The sequence below is a fragment of the Dryobates pubescens genome, chromosome 18 (genome assembly GCF_014839835.1).
Source record: "Dryobates pubescens isolate bDryPub1 chromosome 18, bDryPub1.pri, whole genome shotgun sequence".
NCBI classification, from domain to species: Eukaryota; Metazoa; Chordata; class Aves; order Piciformes; family Picidae; genus Dryobates; species Dryobates pubescens.
In genome coordinates this window covers 11,140,521-11,158,857 of record NC_071629.1, presented here as the reverse complement: position 1 = coordinate 11,158,857, position 18,337 = coordinate 11,140,521, and the positions used below count along the sequence as shown (strand labels likewise).

Here is an 18,337-nt window from a genome sequence, read left to right as displayed (position 1 = left end):
CCCCATAAAGCTACACTGGGAGACACCACAAACTAACAGGAATATTCACCTATATTGTCATCATACACAGTCCACCGGGAACAATGCTTAGGGGAAGAATAACCCAGTCTATACAAAGTAACCGTGAGGCATTTTCAGAATAATTATCTTACTCCAGAATTAAGCCACACAGGAAAATTCTAAGCACAAAAGATCAGGACAGTCAGAAACTGCAGCATGAAACTTAATTTACAACATCTTTAGGTTTCTGTATAAACTTCTGCCTTCTGTGCCAACAGGACACAGCACTACACTACATGAGTCCTTTGACACTAACACCAAAGTTGTTAGCACTTGAGCAAATCAGTACCAGATTACCCTGTCATGAACTCAACATGTACTAGGCTGAGGCATGCAACTCCATCTCTGCTAATTTTGCATGAACACAATGCCAGATCTGTCCTGGAGAGAAGATGTGTGATCTATCATTAAACCTCACTGAGAATTATAGGTTGGTTTTACAAATAGGCAGAGTAAGTTAGCACCATCCTAACACGTAACTGTGCCATTTTTGATTCACTGACGGAGTGCTGGCATCAGATTGTTTTGTGAATTATAAATACTATTATTACAGCAGTGGCTAAATTCGCATTTTCTTTAAAAGAATGCCTATACAGTGGAGCAGGAAACCAGGAAGGGAAAAAAGGAGAAGGGAGAGAGATACAAAATAAGGCGCAAAACACAGTTTGAAAGGTCACTATTACACTAAGTATTAGTTAAAATCCAATGTTATTAAAAAAAAGAAAGCCTAACTTACATAGCAGGATGGAATATCTCCACAAGTACAGAAAAACATATTTTTGTCCAGTAAACCCAATATAAACTAACCAAAATCCTGTATTTTCCTTAAAAACACTCCTAAGTGTGTTAAGCTCGCATATCCTTCAAGGCCGACTTACCATCATACTGTATCATGTAAATTATCTAAACTAGTATTTTCTTACCATTTTTCCCTGGTAATTTATACTTTTCTCATACTAAACAGCTTATTTTCCTCTCCTTTTGAACTTAGTATATCCACACTGATATTACTTAGCATTGCTTTCTCAAGATTTTAAGATCAAATAACACTGGGCAAAAGGATTTTTTTCAAGTGACTTATTTTTTTGCATATCAGTAACTTTTTTTGCTTACTATGATAACACAGTATTAACTTTTCTGATTCGCTATGTTGCCACTGAATGTGACAACTGCAACAGTTAAACTTTTGTATGATGGCCAAAATAGCGGAGTTTTATTTACCGCAATATGAAGCTCGTACTGTTTGACATGTCTAAGTGATTAATTTGGTCATCTACATGTTCACCAAGTAAACTGCAAAATCTTCCTATGTTTTATTTGGAGCATAATCTATTCCCACATTAGTGGCTTGAGAGAATCACTTCAAAAAAAAAAAAAAAAAAAAAAAAACCACCAAATAACATTGTGGCAAAATTTGAGTGGGCTGAGAACACAGACACCCCAGATTCCTAACACTCTGGACTATGTTCTAGCATGTTGGAATACACAAATCACAACATACAACCTATAACAGATACATTTCAACTCCAAACATCATTGTTAAGTCTAATGCGCACAAACTACCAAATCCCCAAAATGTACATATATTTAAAAGCATCATGCTCTCCAGTAGTAAACATTATACAGTACTATTACTGAAATATAACATCAGTGTATTCAACAATCCACTTCTAAGCACTTCCACTAGTTTCACAATCTTTACTCTTACAAACCTTCTCCAGTAGTCATTTACCTTTAGCAAATTAAGACACCCAATAGCAACAACTTGGCCAGGTAATAGTAATTTCAATTTTTTTCTCACTATTCCTTTCAACTATCAACTGAAAGCACATTTTATACCAGATTGCATTAACTACATCTATCCTCTTTTTTGCTAATGAATGAAACTACAAACCACCACCATAGTAGTTTGATAATACAACTGCTTTAAAAGTTGCCACACATTGCTCGAAATCTAGCTTATCCACTCTGGCTACAGCACTATGATGCATTCAAGACAGCCAGCATAGCTTTACTAGGGGCAAATCCTGCCTGACTAACCTAGAGGCTTTCTAGGACAAAGCGACTGTTTCAGTGGATACAGGATGACCTATGGATGTGATCTGTTCTTCTGCAAGGCCTTTGACATGGTCCCCCACAACATCCTACTCACTGAGTTGGAGAGATAGGGATTTGACGGGTGGACTCTTCAATGGATAAGGATAGCCACATCCAGAGGATAATGCTCAGTGGCTTGAAGTCCAGATGGAGAGCAGTGACAGGTGGTGTCCTTCAGGGATCCATGCTCAGACTTGCACTGTTCAATATTTTTAACAATGATACAGATAGTCAGATTGAGTACACCATGATCAAGTTTGCAGATGACACCAGGCTTAGTGATGCTGTCGATATGCCAGACAGACAAGATGTCATCCAGAGGGACCTGGACAAGCTGAAGAGGTGGGCCCAGGTGAACCTCATGAGGTTCAACAAGAGCAAGTGCAGGGTTCCACACCTGGACCAGAACAATCCTATCAATACAGACTAAGGGATGAGATGATAGAAAGCAGCCCTGAGGAAAAAGGACTAGCGGGTGCTGATGGGCGAGAAGTTGGGACATGAGCAGACAGGGTGCACTTGCATCCTGGAGCACTGCATCCAGGTCTGTAATCCTCAATATAGGAAGGACATGGACCTGATGGAGCAGGTCAAGAGGAGGGTCATGAAAATTATCAGGGGGCTGAAGCACCTCTGCTACAATGACAGGCTGAGGGAGTGGCCTTCCAGTACCTAAAAAGGGGGCCTATAAGAAGGATGGAGAGAGACTGTAAAGGCCTGTAGTGGCAGGATGAGGGGCAATGGCTTCAAACTAGAGAAGGGCAGATTTAGATTGGATGTTACAAACAAATTCTTTACCATGAGGGTAGTAGAACACTGGGACTGGTTGCCTGGGGAGGTGGTTGGGGCCCCATCCCTGGAGATACTCAAAGTGAGGCTCAACAGGGCTCTGTACAGCCTGATCTAATTGAGGATACCCCTGCATACTGCACAGGAGGTTGGACTAGATGACCTTCAGAGGTCCCTTCCAACCCGGAACATTCTAGGATTCTTAGTACAGAACCTTTCAGGTAGTTGCAGAGAGCAACAGTCTCTCCTTCACCTCCTTCAGATTAAACAGCCTCAGTTCCCTCAGCCACTGTCTAACAAAGAACCACTAGCTCATTTTACTAAGTACATTTAAGTTCTATAATCTACTGCTATTACAATGTTTCTTCAGCATATCAGATATGATTAGAATCTGCCACTACTTTCTCTAAAACCAGGACTAGCTTTACCCATAGACAGCACTCACCACTGAGCAGTCTAATACTGTAAGAGTACATAATGAGACCTAGTTCTGTTTCTTAATGATTTTCTTCATTGATCTGTGTAGCTTCTAAAAAGCATGCTGTTACCAGAAAACAAACAAAATTACTTGTTTTACTGTGTTCTTGTTTTGACTACCATTTTAACTAAGATCAGAAGAATTATTAGAACAGCAGCAGTCCTGCACAGGGGATACCCATACACCACCGATTTTCTTTAAAAGCTGGACACATTTTAGACAGTGCAAGTCAGAAATCTGAGAGACAATTACTTCTAAAGCTACTGAACTTCACAAAGAAAAACCCTCATTTACTGAAACTAAACAGCAAATTAACACATATCAGGCATTTAAAAATCAGTGAATAGTTTGTCCAAAGACAAAACATAACAGAAAGTAAAACACTGGACTTTTTTCTATAGATGCTCTCTCTCTGAAATTTAGTCTGCTTTTAATGCATTACAAGTTACAAATCAAACATGCTTACAGACTTAATCTTGTTCTGAAAACTGTATTGCCAGAGACTACATATTACTGTCAGACCAATTTTTTTTACATTCATTTAGCAAATTTCTCTTTCAACTCTCTGATCCACGTTTAAGACCAATACGCCCTTACCTAACATTTCATTTTCCTTAGTATTCTGTATGTGTCTCCAAGATGCAATGCCACAGAAAAGTATCCAGGCCAAACCTGGTGCAGAAAACAAAGAGAGCTGCTTCAACACAGTACCCCACCCTATACCACAATGGCCCTGTTATCAATATTTCTTCCTACTACTGTGCAACATTTCCAGCACATAATTTACTGTATATACCTGTTCTTGAAAATTTTCATGTTTAACTCTACTGAGAATAAAAGGGAATGACAAAATCTTGAACTCAGAACTGCTGTAGCTTCTCTTTAAAAGGGTGTTTAACATGAAAACATACCAAATCCAGCTTCCGAAGGCATTTATAAATTCATGCATATTACAGTTACCTGAAGAAAGGAATACTTTAGAAACTCTTCAAAAGAAATACAAGCAGTAGAAAATCTGGTTAATGCATGCTAAAACATACAACTACATAACTTTATGTAAAAACTGCTGCTCCAAAGGGACATTTCTATAAATTTTAAATGTTGGGTTTAAATCCACATTGATTTCTCAGGCACCGCTGCAGCAAAATACTTCCATACAACACACTAGTCACTTGCAGATCACCAGCATAGACAAAACCTGACATAGTAATTTTCAAAGTAGAGTATGGGGTCCTAGTAAAAACATACATGGCTACTTCTGGGTTTGTGTTGTGAGAACTTAATTGTAATCAAAACACTAAGCATAATATATTAGCCATCCCAGCTATAATTGATAAATAACAGTTAACTGAAAATTACCATTTATAATGCCAGAACACAGAGAGAGAGAAAACCTTCATAATCTTTTAGTACAGGTATACAGTAAGCAATTAAAGTAATTTTCAACACTACATTTTAAGAATGACAGACAGCTCTTAGGAAGCAAGTTCAGAATGAACATTATTCCTGCAGCATTACTTGTTATGAATACACTACAGCTCTCCAGGCTAGAAAGAAATAAACCTTAATAAAACAGAAACAAAAACTAGCAAGCACAGAAAAGCTTGAAATACCGCACACAAAATGAACGAAGTGCTATTCTTTCCAGCAGTCAGCATCCTACAACACACGGACCTCCTGAAGAGTAGCACTATACTCTATTCATAACTTTTTTCTCCATCACACTTAGCTTGAAGGGTAGAGTGACAAAAAGGGTATGTTACTAAGATGACAAAGATTATTCTTAACTATACTAGTTACAGCATTTCTTTCTTTTCACATCAAAAAAGTAGGGGTCAAAACTGGCTGTTACTGATTTATACTGACAGAAAATGGACTTGAATGTTAAATAAAGATTAGTTAATATTTGCAGACGACTTTGAACATACAAAATGCTATGGAAGTAGCAAGTATTAAGTCTTCCCACACACTCATTTTGGCATGCCTCCAAGCAGGGAAGTCCCACAGAAACATTTCAACAGCAGTGCACAGAAACTGAGAGCACTCAGGCACTTACAGATACATTCACAACAGTCCTTCTAAGGAGCACCCAAAAAACTGAGAATAACCAATGTCCACTACCCATGCTCACTGTCTTCTACAAATTCAACACCAAAAAACTCTTGTTCCAACAAGAGTTATACAAACTGACACTGAACCACCTGAATCTCTACAATCCTCTCTAGAGCCTGAATTAATCTATAAAACTCACCAAATTCTGTACATGTAGCTTTCCCATTGTCTAGTGTTTCTCACCAGACTACAATTTAACAAAGCAAAATCACAGCCTACAGTGTAGCTTCTGTTCATACAGAAGCTTATTTTCAGCAAGTCATAGCTTCTGCCTAGAACAGACCAGTATTCCCAGATCTGCATTCTAAAATAATGACAACTTAAGCAAAGAATTATTATGCAGCAGTTTCCATCAATAAACAATAAAGCTCCTCCCAAACACTCAAGAGTTGGCATCTTCTTACCTAGTTTAAGAAGAAGTTTAAAGAAAACTTGCAGAATGTTTTTTAAAAGAGTGAAGAAAACAAAACAGAGCCTAAAGTGAAGTAGAGAAAACAGCCTGGCAATGTGTACAGGCATGACTGCATTATTTCTCATTATCTCTGAAGGACAATATTAACATTTTACAAGATTCAAAAAGGGTACGTCTGGTTTAATTATCAGATACTCCCACACATGAGACCTGTAGCCTCAGCATTCCCCAAAAATCTCAGAAGCTAGGAGGGAGATGAGCTGGGAGGGATTGGGCCTCAAGACCATTGCATATGATGATACACATTCCATTAAAAGGGTGAAGACAGACCTCACGTATAGAACCAGCACTGCAGCTTCCATAAACCACGGAAAACTGGAGAGTGCAAAGGCTCATAATAAGATCTAACCACAACAGGCTGGTAAGCATCCAACTGAAGGAGGAGGTCTAGCAGAGTTTTGACAACAGCATCTGATTAACCATGTTAAGACTATAAGGAAAATCTTAAGGAAACTCTTCTCTAACCATTGCTAAATCTTCTCTTACTCCTTCAGACTCATTCAAAGTAACACCTGCACAACTTCTAACCAGTGCATAGACTGAAACTCGAGAAAAATATACACGGTTCTCCTGCCTGCATAAATTAATGCAAATCAACAGTAGTCCTGAATTTCCTTGCAGAGCTCTAATTGATCTATGACAGGATATGTAACATTTCAGAGGGAAAAAAAAAAAAAAAAAAAAACAACCACACCACCATGAGATAAAGTGCACAAAGATTGGAGGATTACTTTTGGAACTGGCATGGTGCCCAAAGGGTTTTTAAGAGTAAGATCAGGTAGAAAAGTAGCAACAACAGCAGGAGACCATTTGTAGGATTATGCAAGAATGCATAAATCCTCTCTGTAAACAGAGCTTCCCTAACCAGTTTTCAATGCAAGGTATGCCTCACAGTTGATATCCCCTTGGCACAAAAAGGATAAAAAAAAAAGGGAAAAAAAAGGAGAGAGAATTCAGGTTTACAGATTGCTAGTGCATTTGTGAGTGCATATGGAGAATCTTAGTGCCTGACCTACTGTAGATGCAGACAATACTTGCTGTATTTTCTTATATCCACAGTGTTATTGAACTGAAAGTTTCTGGAAATGTTTTTGACATTTTTATATCACAGTGATGTACACAACCTGTGTCTTGCCATCTTTGAAAATTTTTGCTCAGCAGCAGCTACTGCTCTGAGGCACAAATACTCTCTAAGTACACAACTCTCATAAAACCATTGCATTGCTGAATAGAAATTGAGCAGTATAACCAGAAAGAGAATGCAATGCAGCAAGAGAAATAAAATGCCTAAAGGCTGATTTTTCTGATTATTTTTCAACTGTCAAGCTACAGGTCTTCTATTTTCCAAAAATCTGCTCCATTTCACAGTACAATAGGGCATACATACACACTGCTACATCAGCAAGTCAAACATTTTAAAAATAAAACACATACCAACATAAATGCAGCAGTTTTGAAAATACAGCTAACCAAAGTAAGTTGAATGGAAGCCCACTTAATTAAACAAGAGCAGCTTAAACATGGAATATTGAAGGGAAAAAACAATCCAGCAAGCACACAAGGGGGAATTGGGTGGCGGGGGAAGCCACAAATATTTTTTTTTCCCCTTTTTTTTGGGGGGGAGGCAATCCTCTATTAGACAAGTAGTGACAGACTTGCAACACAGATGCAAGAGAGGTTTGTGCAGCTTTCCATTCTGGTTACCATAGTTTCAAATGAACTGTTGATTTCTAGAAATAATACTTATGAGAAAGAATAAAAATATCACTGTTTAAACATGAAAACTGCAGTGAGCACAGTTTTGATTGGTGTATGAATGACACAAGCAAACAGGTAAATACTTAGGAAAGGAAATTTTATTTGCAGGACATTGTCATAGACACAGAAATCATGTTTGAGCATGGAGAACAAGAGAACAAAAACAGCAAGCACAGGAATAGGAAAGAAAGCATCAAAAAGTCATTAAGACCTAAAATAAAAAAGGATCATCCAGTAAGAACTACATGATAGGTTGCCACAGTGATTGTGGAAATGCTATCCTCTGAAATATTCAAAACCTGACTAGACAAATTCCTGAACAACTTGGTCTAACTAGGTAAGTTTCAAAAGCAGGTTAAACTAGACTTCCAGACAGCCTTTCCCTCCTACACGATTCTGTGACCTAGAATACGTTTTCTTCATTGTGGCATCAGTTCTAGGAAGCAACTTCCCAGACACAGTGCAAAGCTTTATTTTAGGAGCAGTGGGGGGAAAAAAAAGTATTCTGTATATAGTTTTCAAATAGCTATGTAAAACAATGACAGAAATGCATGTCAGCACACCCAAGTGTGCAAGAATGTAATTCCCACTCCAAATAGTGCAAAATAACATTTTCAATTACATTTGAACTGTATTCTTTACCCTAAATCAACATACAATAGTCCATTTAAATTCTACTTTGGTTATGACGTACCTTCTTATTAATCACATTAGTTGGCTACTCCACCCTTAACTACCAAAATGGGGGGGGGGGGAGAAGATCAAAACACTTATTCCAGGATTCATTTAACATAAAATCACCTTCAGATTAAAATCTAGCCATTTGAAATGCACACCCTATGAATTACAAAACTGCATTCCTGACACTTACTACTTACACTGGATTCTTTAGTAAAAATACAGATCTGTAATATTCACACCACCTACTCAATACAAGCTCTTCTCATATTGAGGACTTTGACAACTAAAATGAGCTGATTACATTACTTGCGTATGATCTGCTTACTAAATCTTGATATGGTCCAAATTGCCAGAGTAGATACTTAAGGGATAAACTGTGACTTAATCTATAAAATTACTGGTAATTGTACAAGACAGAACTCTTATCTTGAACAGCTTATATTTATTTGCAAACTAAGTAAAAGTCTATCTTTTTTCCCCTCAGATGAGATGCTGCAAGCATGGTATTATTCAATAAAACTTAGGCTGAAATCCAATCCTGTGTTAAGAAAAAAAATGCAACTCAGACATAACCAAGAATAGCAACGTCACCTCCAAATCAAGATGAGACTGTTCATCTCTTTCTAGACAGATCACATGTACTAAGCAATAGGAAAATGTCTGCATTAAGTCCTCTTTGCTACATGTACTACATCATGACATCTTCCCAGGAAGTATACACTTGACAAGCATACACTAAATTAGTCAGTTGGAGTTGGGTACTACACAGGGGAAGTCTACAGGTAAGGTAAGTCTTCCTGCAGCCCACCCACCCACAGCTCACTCACTGGCCAAAGTTGAGCAGCACTTCACCAAAACTTAGCAATAACTCAAAGTCAATTCTGGAATGCAGTCCCAACTAAAAATAACACACATTCCTAAGGTTTGTTGTTTCTTAAGAAGTCTTTACTTTTGAGCATGATTTGTACTTTCTGAAACATCAGTATATTTATTTTCATTATTTTGCTGCGGGGGGAAGAAATTTCAACTCCCACAATAATTCCTCTTAGCAAGCTAGACCACTGCAGACACCTGTATTACAGGGCAACTGGCAACATTTGAGATCATATTCAAAATACAAGTAAAAGCCGTTAACCTGACATATCAACACTAAAACAATGGGAACAAATACAAAAATACTTTCTTCTCTAAGAGAGACACAGAAGCACTAAGAAAAAACTGCTGTAGAAAACTATTCTTCCGCTGACTTCCAGGGCCACACATATTCCCTTGCTTTAATCCAATGACCAACCTCTACTGAATTAAAAACCTAAAAACATAAAACCCCACAAATGGTTATGTACAAGCAAGACAAACAGCTCATCATATTCAGAGCTGTAAGAAAATAAAACATACATCTACCTTAAAAAAACAACAACGAAACCCAAAAACCCAATAAAATCAACAGTCAACACACTCATCTCTAGACAACTGGCAAGTATTAAGAATAATTTCTCAATCATAGAACACAATCTACCCTCGAATGTATGCCAGTCCTCTTATATCTACTCACTCTACTGATTGGACTCTTTTACACATATAAGCACTCTGGAGGGGTAAGTTACAGTTGCTTACAGAGTCAAAAAATACAGAGATCATGCAATTAAGTACATAACTGGACATAAAGTGTGTAGCCAACAACTAACTTCACTTCCCTCCTCAGTCACAAACAGTTGAGGTAACTGCAAAGAAATGCAGTACTAGAATTTATCCCAATTCGAGTCCTTTCTTGACTCAAATTGGGATAAAGAAGTTTAAAGAGACACTGTGCCTATGTTCCTCTGTGCAACTCTGTAGCCACTAAAGGCTACAAAAAGCTGTCACATGAAAGCCAAAAGGATACCTTAAAGGATGAACTTTTCTCATTCCTACTTCCAAAATTGTGCGTCAGATCTCTCCACAGATCTGAGCAGTTGAGAGAAAGTGTTTGTAAGATGAAAGAAACATCTCTCACCTTTCCTTTCTTCTCCACTCAAGATCTCAGAGATCTGTTATTTTATTAGTGCAACACTTGGACACAGAGATACTAAAAACGGATACATTATACTGTCAACTACTATTGCAATGGCATAACCCATCAAATTTAAGGACTCTGAGTCTAATCTTAGTGATCTCAGCCACCAAACTGAGAGGTTAATGAAAAATAACACAGTTCTGGGGTTGATACCTGGACAATGAAACATCTTCCTCAAGACAGAAGCTAGTCAGATGACAGCCCCTCAAGCCTGAATGAGCCAGCATCATCCCTACATTTGTCTGTGGTGATCACTTTATATTTACTCTCAAAAACCCCAAACAAATTGGGGGGAGGACCAAAATAAAAAAATTCATCAGTTCTATGAACTGCAACACAAGAAAATGTAAAGAAAAATTCTAATTAAACAACATATTATTAAAAATACATTTTTTATCTCCAACTCTCAAAACAGAAGTTTTCATGGTATCACTCATTAGCAAATATCTGAGATTTAAACATTTGTCCTTTATACCACAAGAACACATAATCTTTTATATTGGGGAAAAACAGAATAACTTTCAAAAGACTAACTGAAATGACCAGACTAATCTTCAAATATGAATTTTCACAGAATAGTGGAATAGTTTAAATGATTTACTCCTGAAAGTGATCCAGGTTACCAAAAGGCTCTCCCCCAAATTTCCTTGAGCAAAACAAAACCCCAAGATCTCCTAACTTACTTACAGCCATCCCAGGCCTGGCTCTCCCCCAGACACCACCCCCACCCCAGACCCTGCAGTGCCCCCTTGGGAGCAGGGACAGCCAATGCAGCACAGTGACCAGGGCCATGTCACAGGATGACCTGAGGCCGTGTCATACTGCCACCAATATGTGGTCTCAGATCTTGCTCCAGAATGAGTGCAAACCTGAATAGACTACAGCGAGCAACTCATCATACTATAAACACCTTTGTGTCAGGAAGGACCCCAGTGTTTGCACAAGAACACTTGATCTGCCTGTAGCCTCATTTAGCTGCACCTCTGTCCACAGCCAACAGGACAGAAGGGTCAGGAGGCACAAAGAGGACCAGAGCAGATGGAATCACAGGACTGTCAGGGCCAGTGACAGAAGAGTTAAGGGACCATAAAGAATTACCATTTTTACTTACCGTTTGACTTTAAAGGTGGAGATGACTTAAAAGGTTACATGGCATTGAATCTAAACCACTGCAGTAAGTCTTTATGTCACCAGGTAAGGTTTTTTGATGCATATGGACAGGAGCTCTTTCCATTCCTCCACAGATTTGTGTCATATAATCTTCCTATTTTCCAATCTAAAACTCCAACTCCCAGCCCACTCCAGTTTCCCAAGGACTAAGTAATCACATCATTCTCTCTTCTTTGTCAATGATCCTCATATAGACAAGCTGAAGTTTTCAGAATGTGAATGTTTTAAGTGATACCAAGAAAGCAACCAGAGCTTATTTAAGAATATTAAACTGGTATGTTGATGGCTGTTATCAATCACTTCTTTCCATTGTAAGACAATTACTGAAGCAGACGAAGCTCTTCAAAATTCTAGCATCTAGCTGACAGAGACAAAATCTACACAACATTCCTCTTCCAGTATGTTTTCTTAATTCCTCACACACACAAAAAACACCCAACACCACCCCTATATGAAAAAAACCAAACCCAACTATGAAACTCACCACCAAAAATCAACAGCACAATTTGGGAAATTCACACCTACAAAACTCTAGGTTTACAAATTAATTGAAGAAATGGTCACACTATTGGCCGGGATCACATTGAGTTCAAAACTTCCCCTCATTTAACAAAACACAGCATTCCAGTAACACAACCAAGAAGCATTAAGTAACCAGCAGAAATATTTGCTTACTTTTTGGGATTCATTTGATGAAAATAAGCAACCAAAGCATTTAAGGTTTCTGTAAAACATACAACTTGTTTATGCTGGCATACAAGTTACAGAACACTTAATCTTTCCTGTAATGTTTGCTTGCAGCAAAACAACAGAAGACAGTAGTTGCATCAAAACAACACTAGACAGTAGCATCACGAATTAAAATTACAAACGAGGAGTCTCCAATCATTCCAAATTTGAACCATAATGACAAAGAAAAATCTAATTGTAAAAAGTTCAAAATACTCTGGGTGTGACAACATCATTTCATGATCTCAGACTAACAGAATTGTTCCCACCACCAAGAGCATGCACTTTCAAGTGGTTTGTTGCCTTCAGCTATCTTCTACATGAGGCAGTAACAGCATGTAATATTCAAGAGAAGCTGGCTACATTACTTCTTTTAAAAATAACTCAATTACTGTTGATATGTTATACTGAAAGAAAACTGAAGACAGCATTTAACTGACGATTCTATTTACACTTCTTCCAAATGGAAATTATTCCATTCCACACATTTATGCCTTTAAAGACTTTAACATGTAATGCTAGAATGTGATACATTCTTGGAATCCGAGTTAGATTAACAGCCAGCTAACTGAATACTCCTCTTTTTGAAATGGAGTACTCAAGGAGTGCAACGCCTTTTTAAACCAAGTATTTTAATAAACTATGAGCCTAGTAGTTTAAGTAATTTTGTGGATTTTTTTTTTTAAGATATATATTAAAGTATCATAGCACCATTAATTTGAACACATCAATAATTTCAGCTTTTGGGGGCAAAACATTAAGACTTCACATCTAAAAAATGAAGGGAGGGAAAAAGCATCTCTACACAAATTTTGTCTTCTTAAGAGCAAGTTTAACAAACCTCTACATTGCTTGTTGACTTTATTCAGCACTACCTCCCTAAAACTGTAAAAAGAGGAAAAAGCTCCAGAAGCTTAACTCTGGGCCAAGTATATCACTTGGAAGATAGCTCTAGGAAGTTTCACAGGAAAAGTATAGTCTCTCCCATCCCCCAGTTTCCATGCCTGGGTTTGTTTGGTTTTTGTTTGCCTGAATCTAAGCTTAGACAACATCCAACATTACTTTTACCACAGCTAACTTAACTCAAACAGTAACAACAGAAATTCACAGTTTTCTCTCAAAAGCTGCATAAAACCCACCTGAAGATGACACTGTAAGACATCACTGGGTTTGCTATAAATGACTCCTAAGAGCCCTGTAAGTTAAGGAACAAGATCTACCTGTTATAAGTAGGAACAAAGTAGTAAATTTTTTTTATTACTTTGAGGCTTTCTTAGTCTTTTTTTCATTAACCCAAATGGTATGGGTATAAATAAACACCACCCCGTCCCGTTCTAGCGCTGACAGACACAAGATGAAAGTTCATGCTAACAGCGTGGTGACTGTCCTCTCACACTGTTTCATTTTGTAACGGAACTGTAACCACGGTTCTAAGGGAAAAGAAACTAACCCAGCAGAGAGCCCCATGAAAGATCTGTGGCATCCTGATTCTGCAATTGATCACTACTAAGATTCCACCACAAAATTAAGAGTCGAAGACGAGTAATACCAAGGCAGAGATTGATGTCTGTCAATTGCATCATCACTCGTGGTATTTATTTATCTGCAGATAACCGGTCAGACGGCACAAGGCTACCTTTTAAGTCCTGCAGAGATCAATACTACACAGACATTCCATAATAATAATATAAACAAAAAACAGTGGATTTAGGGGAAATGAAACATGAAAACGGGAAAAAGTTGTTTTAAATGGCCGAGCACTACAAACTATTAAGAAGCGATCTATCACTGATCAAGACTGAACTGCGAAGAGTTAACAGTGAGACCTGTACTTGGAGAACACCCCACGGAAGAAAACGCTGTGAACTCTGTAGTTTCTGGTCATTTAAACCAGGACTGAACAAAACTCCTAGACAGCATTAAAACGAACGTACAATGGCTTCGAGAAAGCGCTCCAAAAGGCATTTTCTTTCTCTTTCAACTAAACTAAACAGAACTTAAGAGACGTTAACGCGAGTCACACGAGGTGACCTTTGCACTGCCACCACCTTTCCGAAACAACTGCGCTCCGACACACTCCGGGCAGTAACAGCCGCGGAAGCTCCACTCTGGCGGTAGATGAGAGCCCCCATCCACACGCCCCTCGACGAGAGCGTAGCGGCTGGGGTCCGGTGGCGGGGCCCGTCCGCGGAGCCCGCCGCGGGACGCGGGAGGAAGCCGCCGCCTCCCGCCCGGGCGCTGGCCAATGGGCGACGGGCAGAGGCAGGCGGGAGGGTGAGGCGGCGCCGGCCCGGAGCGGCAGCGGAGCAGGCCTCGACGGGGCCGCGTGTGACGCACTTCGGTAACCCGACTCTCCGCCCCCAGCACGAACCGCCGCGCTGACATGGCCCCTCCTCGCCCCAGTAAAGGAGACAGCAGCAGGCCGCAGCGGAGCCTCGGATGCCCCGGGTTACCTCCGGACGCTCCCCGCTGCAACCGGCCGGGACGGCCGCTCCTCCCGGGGGAGGGGAGGCGAGAGAGAATGTGGGGTCAACACCGGTGGATAAGGCGCCTGAGACCGGACACGCCAGGGTGTGGCTCCGGAGAGTACACAGGAAGAGAGCACTTAGCAAGCGCGGCAGAAGACGCGGCAGCGTTAGCCGCACTGCCAAAAAGTGATAATTAAAAAAAAAAAAAATCAGAACAAAAACCCGCAAAACACCAAACACACACAGCTACAACAGCACCGGACTCGACGCGTACTGGAAGTTTGTGTTAACTCTGGGCACCGCAACCCGTGGGAAGACAACAACAGCACGAGTCGAGCCGGAGTTGTACAATAAATAAAAGCGGCCAAAGTCGGGGCCGAGCGCCTTCACTGCCCGCTCTCAGACGAGGAGGAAAAAAAAAATAATTGAGGTCGGTCTCACATTTGCACAGGACAGACCGATTATACAACGCTACCTCGATGGAGGAAGGCATGGAGGAACATCGGTTGCAGGCACCCGAAACCAGCTCACCCCTGCACCGGGCATACGGGCAGAGTGAGAGGAACACCCGAAAAACAAGGCCCCCAGCCATCTGCCCTTCTCTGCTGCTCACTCCTCGCTCCCCTATCCCTCCAAGTCTCAAAGCACGGCAACAGCTGTATCTATCTATATAAATCCATACAGAGAAAATAAGCGCCAACAAAAAAACACCAGGAAAGCTCTCGCTTCCTACCTGGGCAGGGTTCAGCTCAGTTCAGTACGTGTCGAGGAGGAGGGGGCAGAGAAGCACTATATGAAACAAAAGTGGCGCCAAAACCCCCCAGTAAGAAGCATTCTTCTTCCTCCTCCTCCTCCTCTCCCCCTCCCCCACCAGGGCCAGCGAGAGCCCAGCGGGGTTCCTGCAACACGCGGCTCCCGGCATCGGGCAGCCCCGGCACAAGTTAACAAGCGCCCTTTCTTTAAAAAAAAAAAAAAAATTAAAAAAAGAAACCAAGCTGAACGGAAACTGCCACAACTCTTCCTCTTAGCAGGCAGCCGCCGAAGAGCTTGCCCAAAGTCACTCAGAGGGGAAAACTCGCTCCACAAAGGCCTTCCCCGAGCTGGGCGGGGGGAAAAGGGGGTCGCCAGCTCTTTCACAGGAAGCAGCGAATGGAGGCGGGGGGGGGGGGGGGGGACGGGGGGGGAAGGTGCAGGTCAATGCTCACTTGGGCCGAGGGACCTCGCTTTCGCTAGCCCTCCAGCTCAGTCACTGGGGAAAAGGCGGCCAGAGTTGCCCTAGCTCGGCCGAGTCAGTGGAAAAAGACGCAGAAGAGAAAACCCAATCCCTGGGCGCTTCCCTCCGCGGGAAGCCGCCGGCAGCGGAGTGGCAGAAACAACTTCAGCTGCTGGGCGGCGGGAAGGAGAGGGAGCGCTGTCAGGGGTGGGAGTCCCCTCTCCCCGTGCTCCTCCGACACTCCACCCCAGGGCACCGACTGCCGCCCCACCATTTTCTCCTGCGCGCCGCGCGGCCCGGCGCTCCCTCCCTCCCCCCCCCCGCCCCGAGCGCGGCCCGCTCTGTCCGCAGCGGCTCCGACCCCCTTTCCCCTCCCTCCCCACCCCTAAGCGACCCGGCCCGGTTTGCCCACACACACACAATGCCCGAGTCCTCCATCTTGCCAGCAGCCCCTGCTCGGCTCGGGAGACGGGGGGAGGAGGAGAAGGTGGTTCTCCATTTTAGCTCGCTGAGCACTGGGCCCAGCCTGCCCGCGGCCGGCTGTAAGCAGGAGGAACTGGGCTCCGGACGGGCAGCGGGGTCTGCTTTCGGCGCCCTCTCGCTCCCTCACTCGCGCTGCTGCTCGCGTCCCCCCTCCCCGCGGAGGCGCGCTGGGAAGGGGGGGTGGGGAAGCGGGGGGCTGGAGTGTTTTCGCGGCTCGGCCCCGCCGTCCTCCATCTTGGCTGCATGGAGTCCCTGTGGCCAGCCGGCCTACCGACCCGCGCCCTCTTCGCAGGCCCGGGGACAGCAGACCCTGTCCCGGCTTCTCTCAGCAGCCACGCACCGCGATCCCGAGTCCCCCCTCCAAACTTCCAGAAGCTTCGCCGCCATTTTCTAACTTACCTTGCCTAGTGTCGGCGTAGGCAGCGAGGAGGCCCAAGGCTCGTAGCTCCGCTCCTATATCCCCGGTCCGGCTGCCGGTTGCGCGCCCGGCCCAGCCCGGCCCGGAGACTTGGTGGCGGAGGGGGGGGTTTAGGGAGGGCGCGGGGCGCGGGCAGGTTATTTAATTTGGCGGCGGCGCTGGGGATTGTTTGGGGTGTTCGCTGCTCGGCGGCTCGCTAGCGAATGGAGGGCGCAGGCGCCACCTGGCGGCCACCCAACGAGGCCCGCTCTCCTGGGCGTGGGGCGACACCTGCCGTCCGGCCGCGGCAGGACCGCGCCGAGCGGGGTAAACAAGGTGCCGCGCATGCACACGCAGCTGGGCTTCTCCCCCGCCGGCTCGCGAGCGCGGGTGCTCGTCGGCTGTGGCCCGGCTCGGGGCGGGGCGCGGGAGAGCGGGGACTGAGTGAGGCGGTGGCGGGTACTGCCGGGGACGAGGCAGATGATGCAGGCCCGACTGGCGGAGGAGGCCCAGCTGCCGGCTGCATTCCCGGGGCAGGATCGGGTAACCGAACCGCGAGGACAGGCTGAAAAGGAGCTTCGGCACGGACCGACAGGAGTCGGGGGGATGCGGCCGGCCTTGCAGAGGCGCACACGGATGTGGGGCTTGGTGGCCTTTCTCGTTACATTCCCATAGGAAGTGGGCAATAATTGTTCTCCTGAGGCCAACTCCAGCAGTAACCTGTTCACCGCTTGCCGCCTTTCCTCTCCAGCCGGGGCCGTGAGCTGCCGATGCTGGAAGGCGAGGGAGGCATAGGCGGGCGGCTCCTGGACAGTCTCCTCGCCGGCGCCAAGCCAGCGCTGGCTTTTTAGAGCCAACCACAGCTCATCTGTTTTATCTTACTCGTTTTGCGTTCAGGAAGTAAAGTCGTGTGCGAGGGACCCAACGGTTTTGGAGATAAATTCAGAGCTGCCCGCAGGGATGCAGAATGCCTTATCTGGAGAACGCCAGGCTTGCATGGCGATACGATATTTGCTGGTGCTCAGGAGCATTCTGCAATGTTCTGCTTCTGCCTGTAACTAAGTGCTATCCCCGTTTAAATTTACATTTGCTGCTGAGCTATCAGAGCGATTCTTTTTTTCTCCCTTCATGAAGATTCATATGACCCTGAAATGATCAGATACAAGCAGTGTCACACATTAAAGCAACCAGATATTTATTTGTGATGCTTATTTTTCTAAACACAACATTCTTTAATTCTTTCTGTATTTGGGGAGTTGGGTTGATGGTTTGGTTTTTGTTGTTGTTCTTTTTGTGGTTTCTGGGGGTTTTTCCCCCTTTTTTCCACTCTGTATTGTGTAATTCTAGGCGCAGTACTCGTGCAACAGCATATGGTTA

At 43.1% G+C, this 18,337-nt stretch overlaps 1 protein-coding gene across 5 annotated transcripts in view; it reads right to left on the bottom strand.

Moving 5' to 3' along the window:
- STAG2 (stromal antigen 2) overlaps positions 1–17,165 on the bottom strand; it is a 74,975-nt gene extending 57,810 nt beyond the window's left edge. For 2 of the 5 annotated variants that reach the window (XM_054169753.1, XM_054169756.1), the window contains exon 1: positions 16,963–17,164. The gene's annotated coding sequence lies outside the window, so the exon portion shown is untranslated. Of the gene's footprint in view, positions 1–14,852; positions 15,012–16,500; positions 16,722–16,962 lie in introns of those variants that run through there. The other 3 variants (XM_054169757.1, XM_054169754.1, XM_054169755.1) reach the window with 3 other exon arrangements.
- Between the last annotated feature and the right edge of the window lie 1,172 nt (positions 17,166–18,337).